Source organism: Cupressus sempervirens, chromosome 8 (assembly GCF_028749045.1).
Source record: "Cupressus sempervirens isolate cs-2001-9-10 chromosome 8, ASM2874904v1, whole genome shotgun sequence".
NCBI classification, from domain to species: domain Eukaryota; kingdom Viridiplantae; phylum Streptophyta; class Pinopsida; order Cupressales; family Cupressaceae; genus Cupressus; species Cupressus sempervirens.
In genome coordinates this window covers 234,312,454-234,331,123 of record NC_143125.1, presented here as the reverse complement: position 1 = coordinate 234,331,123, position 18,670 = coordinate 234,312,454, and positions in this window count along the sequence as shown.

Below are 18,670 nucleotides of genomic sequence, written 5' to 3'. Positions count from 1 at the left end.
TCTATATTAAGGCAATGTATATCTCCTTGAGTAGGAAGACATGTCACTTTATACACCTCATTAGAGGGAAATTTTTTACTTAATGATGCCTCTGAAGATGATTTGCATTGACTAGGTCTACTCTTAAAATATCTACCCAAAGTGTCAAATTTAATACTCCTAGTTGCATTTGTAATGTGTCCTATCTGATCAACCTCTTCCTAGTGAGAAGCAATAACAACTCTATTTTTTTTAGTAGCCATCACTGGTGTCATTATTGGGGTCCTCTTATCCACCAATGCATGATGACCAGGAACAACACAACCAACTTGATTGTATTGATCATGATCATAAACTCTGCCAGGTCCTTCACCAAAATATCTTGGAAAATCTAAATAGTTGGTGTGGTGCCCCAAATGGATCTCCACATATTATTATTGGGAAAACTATAATGGAATTTGGTTATTATTGGAATAGCGACCATGTGCTACTAGGAATCGAGGGTAAATTATAAAAGTGATATGTGGAAAAACACATCTAGTAACTTGATATCCCCTAACCTAAGCCTTACCCTCATAAAATGGGAAGATCTCTTGTTTGATAGTCTCCTTAGAAACTAGGACTTGAAAATTTTCTAAGAACATATCACCCTAGACCTCTCCTTTAAGCTTAGCAAAAATCTTATGTATAGATTGCGGTACAAATGCAGTATCTGATCTAATTCGGTTAGTAAGATCCTAAAGACTAGTCAAATTATGGTGAAAAATATCTCTTTATAGATGATCTGAAGATTTTTCACACAAATATTTGAGTCTAGAAATCTCTAAGGTGGTGACTTAGAATACACTCACCAAAATGGGAGTGTAAGGGTAGATGGGAGTTACATCAACATGCAGTCCCTCTCCTTGACCATGACCCTATCCATGTCCCTATCCTTGGCCCTGCCCATGTCTCTATCCCTATCCTTGTCCCTACCCCTGATGATGTCCTTGTCCTTGTCCCTGACCCTCTCCTTGTCCTTGATGCTAAGTTCAAGGTTGAGCATGATCTTAGGGTATTTGATCTCTATTGTGGTATGTCATCTATACGTAACTTGTAAGAACTAAATGTTAACTTAATATTAAGTATTATTGTGTGTGTGTGTGCGCGCGCGTGTGCACGTGCAAGTACATGTATCCAATAAAACCTAATATTTGAACTATTAGGTCTTCTTTGTAATCTTAGGTCTTAAGGGTCATAATAGGTCTTATTAGTAATCTAAGGTCAAAAGGGGTTGTATTAGTAATCTAAGGTCTTAAGGGGTCATAATAGGTCTTATTAGTAATCTATGGTCTCACATGATCATAATAGGTTCTACTAGTAATGTATGGTCTTAAGGGGTCATAATAGGTCAGTTAGTAATCTAAGATCTTAAGGAATCATATTATGTCATATTAGGTCTTTAAAGTAATCTAAGATCTTAAGGGCTAATATTAGGTCTTCTTAGTAATTTAAGGTGTTAATAGGTCATATTAGGTCCTATTAGTAATATAAGGTTTTAAGGGAGCATAATAGGTCCTATTAGTAATCTAAGGTCTTCAAGGGTCATAATAAGTTCTATTAGTAATCTAAGGTCTTAAGGGGTCATAATAGGCCCTATTAGAAATATAAGGTTGTAAGGGATCCTATTACATCCTATTAGGTCTTATTAGTAATCTAAGGTCTTAAGGGGTCATAATAGGTCCTATTAGGTCTTATTAGTAATCTAAGGTGTTAATAGGTCATATTAGGTGAACTAATATGTGTGAATAGGACTTATTAGTAATATAAGATCTTAAAGGGTCATATTAGGTCATATTAAGTCTTATTGATAATCTAAGGAATTAAGGGGTTATAATATGTCATATTAGTTAATCTAAGGTCTTAACAAGTAATATTGGGTCTTATTAGCTCTTATTAGTAATCTAAGGTGTTAATAGGTCATATTCTAGGTGAACTAATAAGTGTTAATAGGTCATATTAATAAGTCTTATAAACTAAAATAAATTTACATGTGTGAATCAAAATAAATTAATAACAAGGATAGAGAGAGGGGAAAGAGAGATGAGAGAGAAAGAATGAGGAGAGAGGGTGAGGGGAGAAAGGAGATAGAGTAAGGAGAGAGAGAGAGAGGGGGGGAGAAGTGAGAGTAAGGAGAGAAACTAAGGAGGGAGAAAGAAAGGAGAGAGAATGTGAGAGAGCATATGGAGAGAGAAAGTGAGGGGAGAGAGAGTGAGGAGAGAGGATAGAAAAATTGAGGAGATAAAGTGAGAAGAGAGAGAAAGTGATGAGAGAGAGTGAGGAGAGAGTAGGGAGAGAGAAAGTGAAGAGAGGGTGAGTGAGGGGGGAGACAATGACAAGAGAGTGAGAATGGAGAGAGTGAGGAGAGAGAAAGTGAGGAAAGAGAGTGATGAGAGAGAAAATTTGAGGGGAGAGGATTGTTTTAAATTATTTTCTAGACATCCTAGGTTTTTTTATTTGGTTTTTCATCCATCTAGAGTTTTAAATCATTTTTTGTTTTCTAGATGCACCTATCCATATTTTTGTTTTTTGTTTTTAATCTACCTAGGATTTTCATTTTCTAATCCTATTATTTTTTCAACTACAATTTTAACTTTTTTTTTCAATATTTTCTAACTATTGTTGTGTTCAAATCTATCTAACACAACAACAAAATACTCATCTATGTACATAAAATAAACTAAGACAATATGTAAACATAAAACTAATTTAAAAATACTAAAAAATAATTGAATACTCATCAAATGACTAAATATTCATTAAAAATAAGTAAATATTCATTGAAAATTATTAAATGTTCATGCAAAATACAAAAAATGAAGAAAATGTACATACCTGGTATGTTGGATACTTGAAGGAGGTTGAAAATGGTAAATCGAAATGTTAGTGCAAGCCAAGATGTCATCTACTTCACTCTGAGCCCTAGGTTCACCAACATCCACAATAAAAGTGAGCTCAAAAGGTGAAACGATGGAATATATAATGTTTTTTTTTGGCAAAAAGAGACTTCAAGCAAAGCCTTAGGTTTCATTCAAAACCTTAGGCATCAGTTGGCCCATGAGGCTTCAAAAAAATCCCATGGATTTGAATGAAGCTCATAGCTTCATAGCATTAAATGAAGCCCATGAGGGGCTTCGCTTGAAGCCAAGGCTTCGAATCAAGCCTCCAAAAATCAGATTTCCCACTTTTCATCTGATTTCTCCATAATGAAAAATGGGAAGCATTACTATGGCTCCACCTCATAGATATCGTAGTGGTTCATAATTTTATGGGTTTTCTAGGTTATTACCATCAAGTTTTGAATGACTTCTCTTGTACATATCATCCTATTAGTTATCTTCACAAGAAAGGGAAGAAGTACATTTAGACTAAATAGTATGAGTCAGCCTTTATGGCTCTTAAATAGTGATTAACTAGTGCACCTATCCGTATGGTGCTAGATCTTATTAAAGAGTCCAAGGTGTGCATGGATGCATTGTTGGAGGATGTGGGGTAGCTCTTATGTAGGAAGGATATATGATTGCGTGTGAGTAATGAAAACTCTAGGAGCCTGAGATGAACTACTCCACTCATTATTTGGAGCTAGCAATAGTTATACATGTGCTAGTGCATTGGAGGCATTCTCTTCTTATTTGAGCTACATAGTGATCATCATAGCTTGTAGTATATATTTTCTTAGTTGACCTTGAATACACGATAACATAGTTAGATGTAGTTGTGTGAGTATGATTTTTATGTTAATTGCACTAAGGGGAAGGAGAGTTTTATTATAGATTCCTTGCAAAGGAAGAAATCTAAATTTTATCATTGGGTGTGGATTTACATAGATTTATCTTGGAGGATTTTCCTAGAGACACTTGGTATCAAGAGGTTAGAGAAAAGATTGGTTTTGGACATTAAGGGATAGATTATAGGTTACTGTTTGGAATTTTATAGGTTATTGTGGCACTTGGTGTGTATTTATTTTTTGGTATCAAGGGACATTTATTCTTTGGTTTTATGAGAGCTAAATCATGCATTAAATTCTCCACATCCTAGCATCAAGAAGAAGCATGTGGAACTTAAGCAGTTGAACTTTTGGACATAGATAATGTGTGATATTTTTATTTTGTTTCTTGATGCCTTGAGTTTCATAAAGTGAATGCAAAGAATTAGTACCATGAAGGTCCTTCAAAGCCATGTTCAATTCCTAAGTGGAAGTGGGATACTTTAGATAAATTAATTTTATCACTGGGTTTCCTATGTCATTGCATCATCATGATGCTATTATAATGATAGTGGAAAATTTGTTCAAGGTAGCTCACTTCACCCATGAGAACATCTTATATTGTTTCTTTCATAGTACATGTGTTCTTTGAGGATATTATTTATGTTTTGTGGGATTCCTTGTAGGATTATCTAGGATAGAGATCTAGTGTTCACATTGGAACTATGGACATCTCTTTAACATGCTTTGGTAATGTGTTAGCCTTTTGCTTTTGTTGTGTTATTTATGTTAGATAATTCTATCTTTAAACAACAAAAAATACAATAGTCTTTTCTAAGGATTCCTAAGTAGGGCATTACATAAAAATAGTAATTTAATTCATATTGATAGTCATGATTTTCAATATAGAAAAGGAAAAAATGTGATAGATAAATCTTGCATGTGTTTTTACTTTGTATGCATGTGTGTTTTGGAAAGCTTGTCTTTTGGATAGAATATCATATACAGATTTACAAGGTCTGTGAACCTCTTTTGGTTTTAGATTATATTAAATTTACTTTTGCCAAAGTCAAGGGTTCATTAAAATAGATGAAAATTTTCTAGCAAAACTTTATTAATAATGTCTTGTGATACATGTTGATTGTTGACATAACACATCTAATTTCTCTCCAAAATTTTATGCACTTCAAGTATGGTCAATGGTCCTTTCTCTTAGGAAGAACTCTAGGGAAGCTAAGGCTTTGTGGTTGGGTAGAAAAGTACCTCAACCATGTTCTTGTCTCTGGATTTGTGGAGAATCATTGAGGGTTAATGGTGATCAAAGACTTTATCAATTGTATTCATTATATAGTTATCACTAATGAATATCTTTATGGACTTGTAATAACCATTGACTAGATGGGATTATATGGCATGGAGATATATCATTATATTTGTGTGTCTTCTTGAACCTATATCTAACATGTTTATATATACATATAAATACACATATGCATACATACATATATGTGTGTGTAATTATATATATGTATACACATGTATATGTGTGTGTGACTTCTATGAATTGAGTTTTAGAAATTGGGTCAATCGAGCATTTATTTATTGTGGAAATAACTAATGAATTGGGGGACCTTACAACTATGAAATTCAATTTTCACATTCCTTGGTTTCTACTGTCTAATATAGCATAAAATAGACCTTACACTTTTTGATGCAAGTGCTAGTTATTCTACTCTAACATGTCTCTTAAAATAGTAAACTTGTCTACATTTATGTAGGATAAGGAGGTTGGGAAACAAACTTACTCTTATGAACAACTCAAGACACTTGAAAGTAAACATGAATATACCATCAACAAGATACTACAATTGTAAAAGACTAACATTATATCCTTCATATGTAACATCTTACCAAAAATTCAATTAACATGACAAACTATTATTATTTGTGCAACATTCAAATTATAAGAAATATTATTATTTCTCCTTAAAAATATATTAAATTATTGATAATTAATGATTTTGAGCTCTAATTATTTGTCTCTCATACTTTTTAAGTTAACAATTATTATATATTAATATAAATTCTCTTAATTAACTTTTACTTTAATATTCCAAGTTATCATGTGTACCTTATAACTTCATATCAAAAAGAGGAGGACCACTAAGTTTTAAAATCAAGAGCAATACAACTATTTCACATGATGGCTTTATCTAAAAGTTCAGAAGATTGTATAACAAAACAAAATCTTAATAAATTTACTTGCATATACTATGATTAGGAGAGTCTATACTATAAGATTAGGAGAGTATATACAATGGTTGGATTTTCCTCATATAAAAGACATTTAATAGAACTTTTAAAGTGTTGAAGTATTTAATTTTTTAATTAAAAAAAACAAAAGCAAAGGCATTCACTATGCACCCAAAAATGGAGGAATAATTGAAAAACAAAAGCAAAGGCATTCTTGTATATGTGTAATGATTAAATTAGAGATAGTGGGAAAAAAGTGTTTGTGGTCTCTACTTTGTTATTGTGGACAACTTTGCACTATTGTTGATGACTTTACATGAATTTTTGTAAAAGACTAACATTGTATCCTTCATATGTAACATCTTACCAAAAATTCAATTAACATGACAAACTATTATTATTTGTGCAACATTCAAATTATAAGAAATATTATTATTTCTCCTTAAGAATATATTAAATTATTGATAATTAATGATTTTGAGCTCTAATTATCTGTCTCTCATACTTTTTAAGTTAACAAGTATTATATATTAATATAAATTCTCTTAATTAACTTTTACTTTAATATTCCAAGTTATCATATGTACCTTATAACTTCATATCAAAAAGAGGAGGACCACTAAGTTTTAAAATAAAGAGCAATACAACTATTTCACATGATGGCTTTATATAAAAGTTCAAAAGATTGTATAACAAAACAAAATCTTAATAAATTTACTTGCATATACTATGATTAGGAGAGTATATACTATAAGATTAGGAGAGTATATACGATGGTTGAATTTTCCTCATATAAAAGATATTTAATAGAACTTTTAAAGCATTGAAGTATCTAAGTTTTTTAATTTAAAAAAACAAAAGCAAAGGCATTCACTATGCACCCAACAAATGAAGGCAAGATAATTGAAAAACAAAAGCAAAGGCATTCTTGTATATGTGTAAAGATCAAATTAGAGATAGTGGGAAAAAAGTGTTTATGGTCTCCACTTTGTTAGTGTGGACGACTTTGCACTATTGTTGATGACTTTACATGATTTTTTGTTTTTATGAGCTCTAAGTTGAAATGGACATTCAAGGCAAGTATTTGCAAGTCTTACTTTTTTAATTGTGGTTTGAAAGGCTATAATTATATTTTATTTAAAATTTTATCATCGAATGTAAAATTTGTAAAGTTGTGATTCGATAATAATGTAATAGTGAAAATGTATATTTGTGTGTGTTTGTTTTAAAGAGAATATTTTAATATGTTAATAAATTGGTAAATGGTGTAGTTTCAAAATTTGATATTTTTCCATATATATAGAAAAATATCAAATTTTAAAACTACACCATTTACCAATAGATATATATATATATATATATCAGAATAAATTTACATTTCATTATAAATTTATTTATCTTTATATTAATAAATAAAAAGTATTCATATATTAATCATATCTATATATGCATATATTTGCATGTATTTCTTATTTTCTTTTATTTGTTCACTTTTAAGTCATAAGTCAATTTCAAGGTTGTAATGTCAATCCTACACCTACAAATATGGTCATCATTAATTTAAAATTCAAATTCAAAATTTGACCAACTTATGTATTTCCAATTCGTTTCTTACTATGGGACAACTAATTATAAATTTTTGTAATTTAATGCTATGTGTTGGTATTTAAAAGCATTCAACTAAATTCATTTTGAACATCCAAACTCTTGATATCTTGTCCTGTCTAATTATTCCAAGATAAATAATTTGCATTTAAAGAAGGAAACACTTCAACATGTGCCCTATATGAACCTAGATCTACATTTAATTTTGAGAACATTTGTATGCATAAAGAGTGTTATATTTGATCTTTTGCATAAGTTTTTCAAGGGTTGACCTATGAGATTGTGTTCCCTTATGAGACAATGAAATTTCTCTAAAGGCATTTTTTAATACCATTGGTCCCATATATGAAAACAATCAATAAATCAAATGTGAATCAAAAAAATCAAAAGTAGGATTATAGTACTTGATTATCATATAATTTTGCATGGGTGTAGGACATTATCATGAGTGTCAATGCAACCCTTCAAAGTAAAGATATTAATTCATTTTTTTATCTTTAGACAAGTTACAAGTTATCATAAAAAATTTATCTCCTAACGTAACCAAATCTCAATGATAGTATCACACTTATCCGTTTTTCAAAAGGAACATTTATTTTTATACTCATAGCATTTAGTTATTACAATATTCATAAAATAACTATCCTCATTGTATCCATCTTTACTATGTGCTTACTTGTATAAAGTAGAGTAGAATAAAGTTACAAAAAAAATCTTGATTTTTCTTACTTGTATAAACTTAGAATAAACTTGTAAAACTTATAATTATTGCTTGCTTACTTTATTTTTCTTTGTGTTTTTTTCAACTACTTTAACTTACATTCCCTAGTATTCTTTTGGGGATATTCCTTGAAATAAGAGTTTCCCAAATCTAACAAAACTTATTTTTCATTTAATTTTAGATTTCTTAAGGTTTGACACATATTTACTTTATCATTTAAAATTAGGGTTAGGGATAGCAAATAATGGTCTATCTCTTCTATATTCTCCCACCTTGAGATATCTTACCATTGTGGTAGATATAATGGTTTGTTCGTTGACTAACTTATGCATTTTTATATTATGTAATGTCATGTTTCTATCATTCATATCTAGTGATATATCTTCTTTAGATACATGTAAAAACAATTATGTGATAGATGTAAGTGTCCTAGTTATAGAAACTCAATTTATCTTTATTGTCCTTCATTGAATTTAGTAATGATTACCCTAAAATGTTGGATACGACCATGAATTTGATATGCACTTCCCATGATATTTTTCTAATTTATAAATATGATGAGAACATTATTGAAATAGATCAGATATTGAGAGGGGGGGAAGTGAATCATAACAAATAATAATAATAATAATAATTTTTAAAAAAACTTACTTAGAAATTCAACCATGAATGGTATCCATGACACAAATTATTAAATTAAACTCTTAATTAAGAGATTAACACATGAACACCAAGAATGTTATGTTTGGAAAGCTCAAACATGGAAAAATCATGATGAGAACTTTCCCACAAAGATAATTTATTGATGTATATAACTTGATTACAAAGATATTAATAGCTCATAGGTTTAGACTTGCAACTAGAGGCTTGCCACCAATACAACACTAAATGCGTATGGGAGCTCATTTCTCTAGACCTCTAAAAAGAGAATTGTTTCCAAGTAGAAAGGTATGGTAAATAGCTTGTGCACACAAGAATAATTGTCCTAGAGACAAGGTACATATAATCCTTCACAATAGCTAAACATAAATTTTCCTGATATTGTAGCTAATCTGCACAATACTATAAACTTTAGCAACACATTGTTGTTGTCTTTTCTTCTTTGCCACAATCAAAAAATAGAAGCCATATAAACTAAAATCCTCTCTTTTGAAACTTATCTTATATATCTTCCTTCACTTGCTCACTCCACTCCCTTGTGTTACCTTTTTTGAAACCACACTTTGTGCTTATATAGAAGATAGATCATTTGAGTATAAAACAAGGTTGACCATGTTAAAAGCATGATATAATTATGCTAAAATTTTGGCATGAATACCGAAAAAAAAAGAAAAAAAAATCTCGTGCCAAAACTATCTCATCCAAAATATACATTTCACATAACACAAACCTATGCAGATAAGAGATAAATATTAAATGAAATACCTAGACAAAAAATAGGAAGCATGATACACTCCAAGAAGGAGAGGGACTGTAAAAATGGTGTACATAGCCCAATGCTAGATACCAAATTCCAAGAACAACTTCCATAGTCATCTCAAATATGTAGTAGCACACTACACTAAGAACCACATCATTTTCCATTTGTATGTGGGCCTCTACATTTCATGTCAAGATCCACATGCCATGTTAAAATACATACACTTGCCAAAAGTCCATGTTAAATACCATCACAACCCATTTGTAGACTAGAAAAACAATTGATGACACTATTTTTGAAATAATAGTAATAGTTTTTAGAACACCAAGAAATGCCAAAACCAAGACCAAAACCTAAATACAATACAAATCATATTTGCACATCTTCAACCTTTATTACATGAGTAAGAACCTTCTAGAAACACAATTGGCATCTTCAATTGCATGACTTTTTCACTAGACCATTAATATTAGGAAAAAAATCATTAACTTTTGGACCAAAGAAAATATCTTTTAAATGGTGATCAACATCATTATGTCACTCTCCAAAATGGATACATATCATCCATTGTTTTGAATACATAATTCTCTTCCATTATTTTGTAACATTGAATGTATACATGTCTTCCACTACTATGTAGCACTGAATAAATTCATATCTTCTAATATTCTATAGCATTATCATGTATAACACATAATCTTACTTCTTTTTAAAACAATACCCTATTTCTATAAAAAAAGATATACTTAAACACCTTTGGATTTTAGTATTTGAAACCTATGAAAACCACACTATAACACCAAATATGCATTTTCAACAACCTCGCCCTTTGTCAGTGATGGAACACAACCACAAATGTATTTTACTAATATATCAATCACTATCAAAACCCTCTTACTAAAAGAACCAAAACATCCCTAGATAAATTGTCAAATAAATGTTTTCCTTATCTTTCTCCCCCTTTGTCATCAATTAAAAAAACCGAAAATAATGCTTACCATTATAAATCTTTGATAACATACACCAATATCATTACTTAATAAAAAAATTTATAAATACCCCCTAGATAGATGCATCACTCTAATGCACTAAGATAGGAGGGGAAATGACCCCAAGATTATCCTAGAGAAATTGAAAAGTATCCTAGTCATATGGGGAAATATATCTTTAACAAAATTCATTCCTCCTACCTAACTTAGCAAAATGGAAAATTGTCAATTGAAGTATAAACTTAATCTAATGAGATAGGAAAATAATCATGCTTCTCACCATAAATAGTCTACACATCAATACAAAAACAATATTTTGTTTAGAAAACCTTTCTATTCTTCCTCTTCATTTTAATTTAATACAACCACTAAATCATAGCACCAATCCACACACATCCATATAACATTATTTTCTTGATTACCAAAGGAAAAATCATTTGTAGATATCTTGCTCATACTTTTTAACCTATCTTTTTCTTTCCCTTCATTATTAGTAACAAACAATTCTACCATAGCTTCAATTATTATTGCACTATTATCCTTTGGAGTCTCAATAATAGTCATACAATCTTACCTGGTATTCTCACAAGACAACATAGTTTCCTAAATAATTTTAGACTATGCCTCTATGTATGATAAATTCTTATCAACATAGAAAATAACATTATCCTCTAACTTGTGAATAGTCTTATGAGAAATTTAGTTCTATAGAATCATTCTTTTCTTCAATTATCGAAGAAACTTATACAATTCTTAATATTGTTATCCAAGTTATCCAAATTCATCTCAATGTGTAAGCCAGTAGACATATTATTCCTCCAATCCATATTTGAACACAACTTAGTATGAGAAATTTCTCACACAGTCAAAAAACAAATACACTACTTACAAAACCATAGAGCCTCCTTTTTAGATCACTAAACATAAATCTTACCTCTAGAAAAATATTTAAGCCTTATTTTCATATTCGATAGAAACTTAACATCAATCTTTGAGGGTTAAAATAAATTCACATTAAAAGACCACCTCAAAACCTAAAGACCAAGTTGATAGAGGAGGAAACAACATTTGAAATGGATGTCATAACACAATAAAAACAACCTTCTATGTTATTCATAAAATATGTATTGTTATTTTATTTTGAGTAATCGTCTAAAAAGTGTCTTGTATATCTATACTTTTAGAGAACCTTGCAATATGTCTTGTCACGTTACAATATAAAAAATTAGACCATCCTTTTTTTACTTTTGTTGTTTCACTATTTCTAGTATTGGTAGTTATCATGTATTAAACTCATCTGTCTTCATATTAATCGAAACTATAGAAATATCAATTCAAATTCTTATCATTTATATTCACATTCATTCCACTAATGCTCTTAATATTTATTCTGATATCCATTATACTTCTGCATTGAACTATCTTATGTCCAAACTTATTGAAATGATAGAATATTCTATGAAAATAGTAGATCCTTTTTTGACTTATACATATTAACTTTGTACCCTACTTAATTGCAAGAAAAAAAAATTCTATCAAAAGATGAATACAGAAAATGAATTAGAGTACTCTAATTTATTAGCCCATTTTTGTGACATGCACATATTTGATCTACTAATTTTTTTTTTTTCTTTAAAATCCTTTTGATCTACCAAATCCTTTAATTTTTTCCACCTTCTAGTCTACCATATCATTTTTTAATTTCACTTTTCTTTTCTATACCATATCCTTTTTGTCTTCTTCCTACATCTCATCTACCAAAAGTCATTTAACTTCCACTAGTTTTTTGTTCATCATTTCTTTCCTTGATATTATTTAGTATTGTATAATCCAAATTTTCTCATTTGAGTTCCATCTCAACTACAATTCCCCATCTTTTATTGCATTATGTTAGAAAAACTAGATTATCACTATTATCTTCAATATAATACATATTCCTAGCAGTCCTTAAACCTTTAGCAATATTGTTCCCAGTTCATTTCTTTTTTATAACACATCCATCACTTGTGAGCATAAATTCATACCTTTCTTATAAATTTTACTAATAATTAACAAATTATGTTTCAAAAATTCAACATAATAAACAGCATCTCTACTATGTTTATCATTAATTGAAATTTTTCCAATGCCTTTTATTTTTTCACTTCAATATCTTATAAATCTTACTACTCTAGCATTACATTCTTAAAATCTGATAAATATTATACTTTCAAATGATTTGATCATTTAAAATTTATAATCCATGCACTCCTACAAAAACTTTAGCATGTATTTAAATCTCTTTTTCTCTTGTGAATAGATAGAATTCAAGATTCCTCAATTATTTCATTAGTATCCACATCTTCAGATAAGTATTCATCCATGAAACATATCTACCTTTACCCTTACCTTTGAAATTAATAATTTTTTGTGAAATGTCCTTTCTTCTAATTTCCTTTTCTATCATCTTCTTCTAATTCACTATAAAAATTATTTATTCTTGCAACAATTAGCAAAATGTCTTATCCTCCCATAATTAAAGCACTTAAGAGGTAACTTGCCTTTGTATCTAACAATGTTTTACTTGGATTTTATTGAAAGATATGCTTCAATTTCCTCCCACATATTTATTGTCTCAAGTTCAACTTCTTTAATAGAGTTGAATGCAATCTCTCTCTTTTCCCTTTCAACTTTTGTAATCTCAAATGCATATAGTGAACAAATAAGTTGATCAATAAGGCAATAGCCTAAAACATAATGGTAAATTATGAGCCTCTTATCAATGAGGTCTTGGGTTCAAATCTATTCACGATCACACTTAATAAATAATAATAATAATAATTAATTAATCACAACACATAATAATTAATCTTACCGATCAAAAAAAAAAAAAAAGTAGATCAATAAAATAATGACTAAGATCATTAGTTTCCCTTATTGAATATGTTGTTGTGCAAACTCCTTTGGTAGGTTTAATATTATATAAGTATAAGATATGTCTTTGATATTTCTCCTAAGAGATCTTATTCCATAATAAACATAATGGCTTCATATATGTAGCTTTCAACACTCTTATCTTGTTCCTTACTTACTACCTTGTACATTCATTCTAGATTCATTAATATTTCTTGTTTCATATTTAAATATCCTTCATACACCAAGACTTGTATATCCTTTATCTCTTTATCACATTTTAAACTTGTCACCTTCCTGAATTTTGTGTCATATAAGCTACTAAAAAAATTTCTCACTTTCACATTAGCTTCTTTTAAATTTTTTCCATCACTAGTAAAAGATCCTTCAAAAGTAAGATAGAAACAAACTGAATAACCTCCCAAATAACATTCCATAATGTTTCCATATATTCTTTCATGTTCTCCATCTAATAAGGAAAATTAGTGTCATCAAATATAGGAGCCTCAAATTATTATTTAACTATCATCTTGGGTCTTCCTCATGAGGTTAAACTTCTTTAAAATGAATCTTGCTCTAATACCAATTGTTGAAGACACATTGGATATTGAAGGGTGGGGGGTCAACATACACTTTAACCCTACTTGGAAGTTCAACCATCAAAATTATCCACCACACAATTTATTAAGCATTAAACTCAAATAATAACACATGAAAACAAAGATTTTTATATGTAGAAAAACTATAGTAAAATCTATTATGAGAAATTAGGTGGATAAATAATTTGTCTTCATTCCAAATCCCTAGGGAGGCCAGACACCACACCTTCATTCCAACAACCTTGGGAGGCTAGGTGTTCAATATACTCTTATCTTTCATTACATTTTATTACCCATTGGTTTATTTGATTATAACATGTATTTTTTTTAATTGGAAGAACTTTTATTTAATTATGGTTTAGCACCAATTTAATGTGAGGTTAGGATATTCTTATATCTCTCCTTGTCTTTCTTCCCCTTTCTTCTCCTCTCTCCAAGCTGGAATTGGCATAAGACCTAATTGGTCTTGTTAAAATCCACTATTTTCATTGCATAGATCTTGAGCTAGGATATAACCACATAGGTCCTCCTTTTCTCTCATCTAATCACTCAAAATCTCTTATTTGCATCAAAATGGCTATATCTTGGGTTTTGCAACTAATTTTTAGGATTGAGGGCCTAATTTGGGATCTTAGAGAAATCTAGAGGGTTCTAGATCTTGGTTGGCAAGGACACAGTATTCTCCTACCAATCAGGGATATAGTGTATTCTTGTTGGTCCAATCAAACATGTAGTACATCTCTACATAGGCCCTAAGTTGGGTTTATTTCTCATATCTGAATTGTTTTGGGGTGTTAACTGCTAGGTGGGTTAGCCTACAAGAGAGAGTCAATTTTGAGCTTTTTATAAAAGTGTCCATTTTCTCTATTTTTTATATCATATGTTCATAATATCAAGCACTCGTTCTCAATCACTCAAGCATTCAAGCCCTCAAGCATCCTTCAAGTAAATTCCTCCATTGAAGATTAAGGATTCAAGCATTCAAAAAATTGAAGGATTTTATCTTAAAGACATCTTTCAATCCACTCAAGGTCCATTATTTTATCTTTTACGTCCATTCATTTTCAATCTTGATCCAAGCCAATTGGCAAAGAGAGCTCATTACATTCAATTTAAGAAATTCTACTCTTATAAGGTGAATTTATACATTTATGCAATACAAGTATTTCAATTCAAGGTTAATTCCTAAAATGGGGTTCAACTGAGGCAAACCTCCATCAACGAACACAAACCTTTTTTATTCCATGTTATATATCTCAAATTGACAAACAGATTGCAGATTCAAATACCATTTTCAACTTTCTTTATAATCTATGAAATCAGATTTGGGGTCAGATACATTATAGAGAGGCCATAGAGGTCACCCTTGTGATTGAGCCTATAGAGTTTACCACTACGAGAGGAAGTCATCCTTTCCAAATTGTTAAATGATTTCTAGGTTTTGCAAAATGTTAACATTTTAGGTCTAGATCTAACATTATTTATTAGTTTTGAGCAAGGGAGTAAGCATAAATTTAGATCTTAAAGGTGTGTCTTCTATCCTTTTTATCATTTCACCATATCTGCCTATTTCATTTACATATGTTTCCATGTCTCTCATTATTTTTTAGGGTTATCAAGGACTTTTGCATCTTTTTCCCTATTCTACCCCCTAGATCTAGCTCACATTAGTGCTCCTTTCTCACTTGGCTCGCACTAATCTTCCTAGATCTAGTCTTTTAGAACTGAGATAGAGAGAATCAATTTCCTTGATTCCCAATTTTAGTTGTGTAAGTGTGGTTATTTGATGAATTTAGGGTTTATTTCCTTGATTCACATTTTCCTCTTAATATCTTTGGTGAATCTGATTTGAATACGGATGACACCACTTGTCACTACACTTCAACCTTCCTTGCCTATTTTTGTACCTATCTATAGAATTCCTATTTATGTTTCTTCTATTGTAACTACTTATATTCAACTATATGATCCTCCTATTAGTAGTATTCCTATTCCTTCTTTACATGTAAGTGTTCTTCCTTCTTCATTTCCTACTTCACAACCTCCATACAATAGTGTTGCTTACACTTATCCTAATCCTCCTATTATCATTCCTAGTTTCCCACCTATAGTTCCTTCTACCATGGGTAATTCATGCATTCTTCCTAGTGCATCCTTGCTCAAACTATTTCTTCTTTGTAGCAACAACTTGCTTCTCTTACTCAATCTAAGTTTCATGTTCCTACATGTGATATGGGTATTCCTTTGACTTTTTACATTATCCATATCATTTCTCCTCTACAAGATGATATGCCTCACCTTGATACTTATATTGGTAAAGGTGATCCTATGACTCATCTTAAAACTTTCCAAGTTCTATGTAGTAATTATGCTCATGATCATAGGATTTTAGCTAACTTGTTTGTGTGTACTTTTCATGAAAAATATTTTCAATGATATATCTCTTTTCTACCTTATTCTATAATCTTTCTGATGCCTTTATCCAAAAATTTTAGAATAGAATTGGTCTTTCAGTGTCTTTGATTGATTTGATATATTGTAAACAAGGCCAAAAGGAAAAAGTGACTAATTTTATTGGTAGATTTAAACATTTCCATGCTCATATTTCTTATCATGTGTCTAATATTGATATTTAGAAAAAAAAATTATTTCAAATTTACAAAAAGATATTAGAGATAAGATTCTTCTTACTAATTTTACTTATTTTTTACAACTTTTTGTAGTGCTTCATCAATATCAATTACAATTGAGTCAGTTTGAGAGCACCACTCCAATGGCTCATGTATATGTTGATAAGAGTGGTTATGCACCTAATCATTAAAAATTCTATAAAAATTACAACTATTTCAAGATTATTAAATCCATGAATACAGTAGATGAACAAGTAGGTGTAACATCATTTGGTGTCATTGCTTCTATCTCTATTTTTTGGATAAATCATAAGTTTACTCCTCTTTCTAAATCTTTACATTATATTATGGGAAGGTTGGTTAGTTCTAATTTTATTATACTCCCTCATGTTAAACCACTTCTTCCTTCTACTACATCAAGGCCACACTCTGATCCTAAACCCTTTTGTCAATATCATCATCAACCTAGCCTGATATACTCTAAAACATAAGATTCAAGACTTGATTGATTCTAATGTTTTATCTATTTATGGTCATGATAATGGAAAAAAATCTATTGAACCTCTTAATGAACACCTTCAAACCTATGCCAGTCCTTTACCTCAACACACTACTAATACCATTGTTGAACATTTTTCTTCTTCTCATGCTTTGAGTTTTTCTTATGATACTTTGTGGGGAGAGAATGATCATACTATTAAAACTATGGAACATGTGGTTAAACCTCTATCTCCACCTAAGAAGAAAGTTCCATATACATCTCATGATCAACCTAAACCTAAACCTAACCTTAACATCCCAGCTTCTTCTCCTCAATCGTCCACCAAGTGGCCCCAAAATTCTCTAGATTAGTGATCACAAATCTTGCCTTAACATTGTTGTCAAACTTCTGCATGGCAAAAATCCTGTCGAGAGAAATAAGCCACTGCTCAGCCATATAACCAGAACCTTGCCCATTGAAAGGCTTAACCTTGGATCTTGAAAGATCCTTCATCTGAGTGGACACAATGGACCTCTGATGATCCTTCCGAGGACTTCTAGATCTGGGTCTAAGATCTTGTTCTATCTGGTGCACTTTGGGCTATTCTTGAACAGGAGGTAGACATTCTAGAATAGTCTGCATCATCTATCTCAAACCAACCTCTTCAGACTCAGCTTGGTCCTCTCTACAGCTCTCTTCCTGCTCCCTACTAGAGTGCTCTTCCTTGCTCTCTACATGAGCCAATCCCTCATGGCAGACTCATGGACACTAATAGCTCTACCACAACCACGACCTCTTCCACGGCCTCTAACAGAAGACCTAGTGCTAGATACCATCCTACAATAGTACAAGGTACTAAGTTCAGTTCTATGTTTGGGTTTAAGTTAAAATTTCCAATTTTGAAAACTAAGTGTTGAAGTATGAAAAATATTCAAGTAACAATTCAATTTTTGTTTCAGTTCACCTAGTTTCAAGTTCGAAAAGATACACTTAATAGTTCAAAGTTCTAGTTTTTCCAAAATACCCAGAACTCCCAATGTAGAAACTCAGGCTCTGATACCAAATCTAATGCCCCGCCAAGGGATCCAAAGAATTAACCTAGAATTTTACTAAGTCTAGCAGCATTTTTTTTTTTTAAAGTAAATACCACGTATAACTTATGCACAATAACGGAAGCAATAGTAATGTCCATCTGAAAGTAAACATAACATATGTAATTAGATTACATTCTTTAAGATCCCTTTACGTTGGATTACATCTACCAACATCTAACATACATGAATCCATCTAGTACAACAACCACATGAAATAATAATGAAAAGTCCAATGTTTATACATTACATTTCAAATACTCAA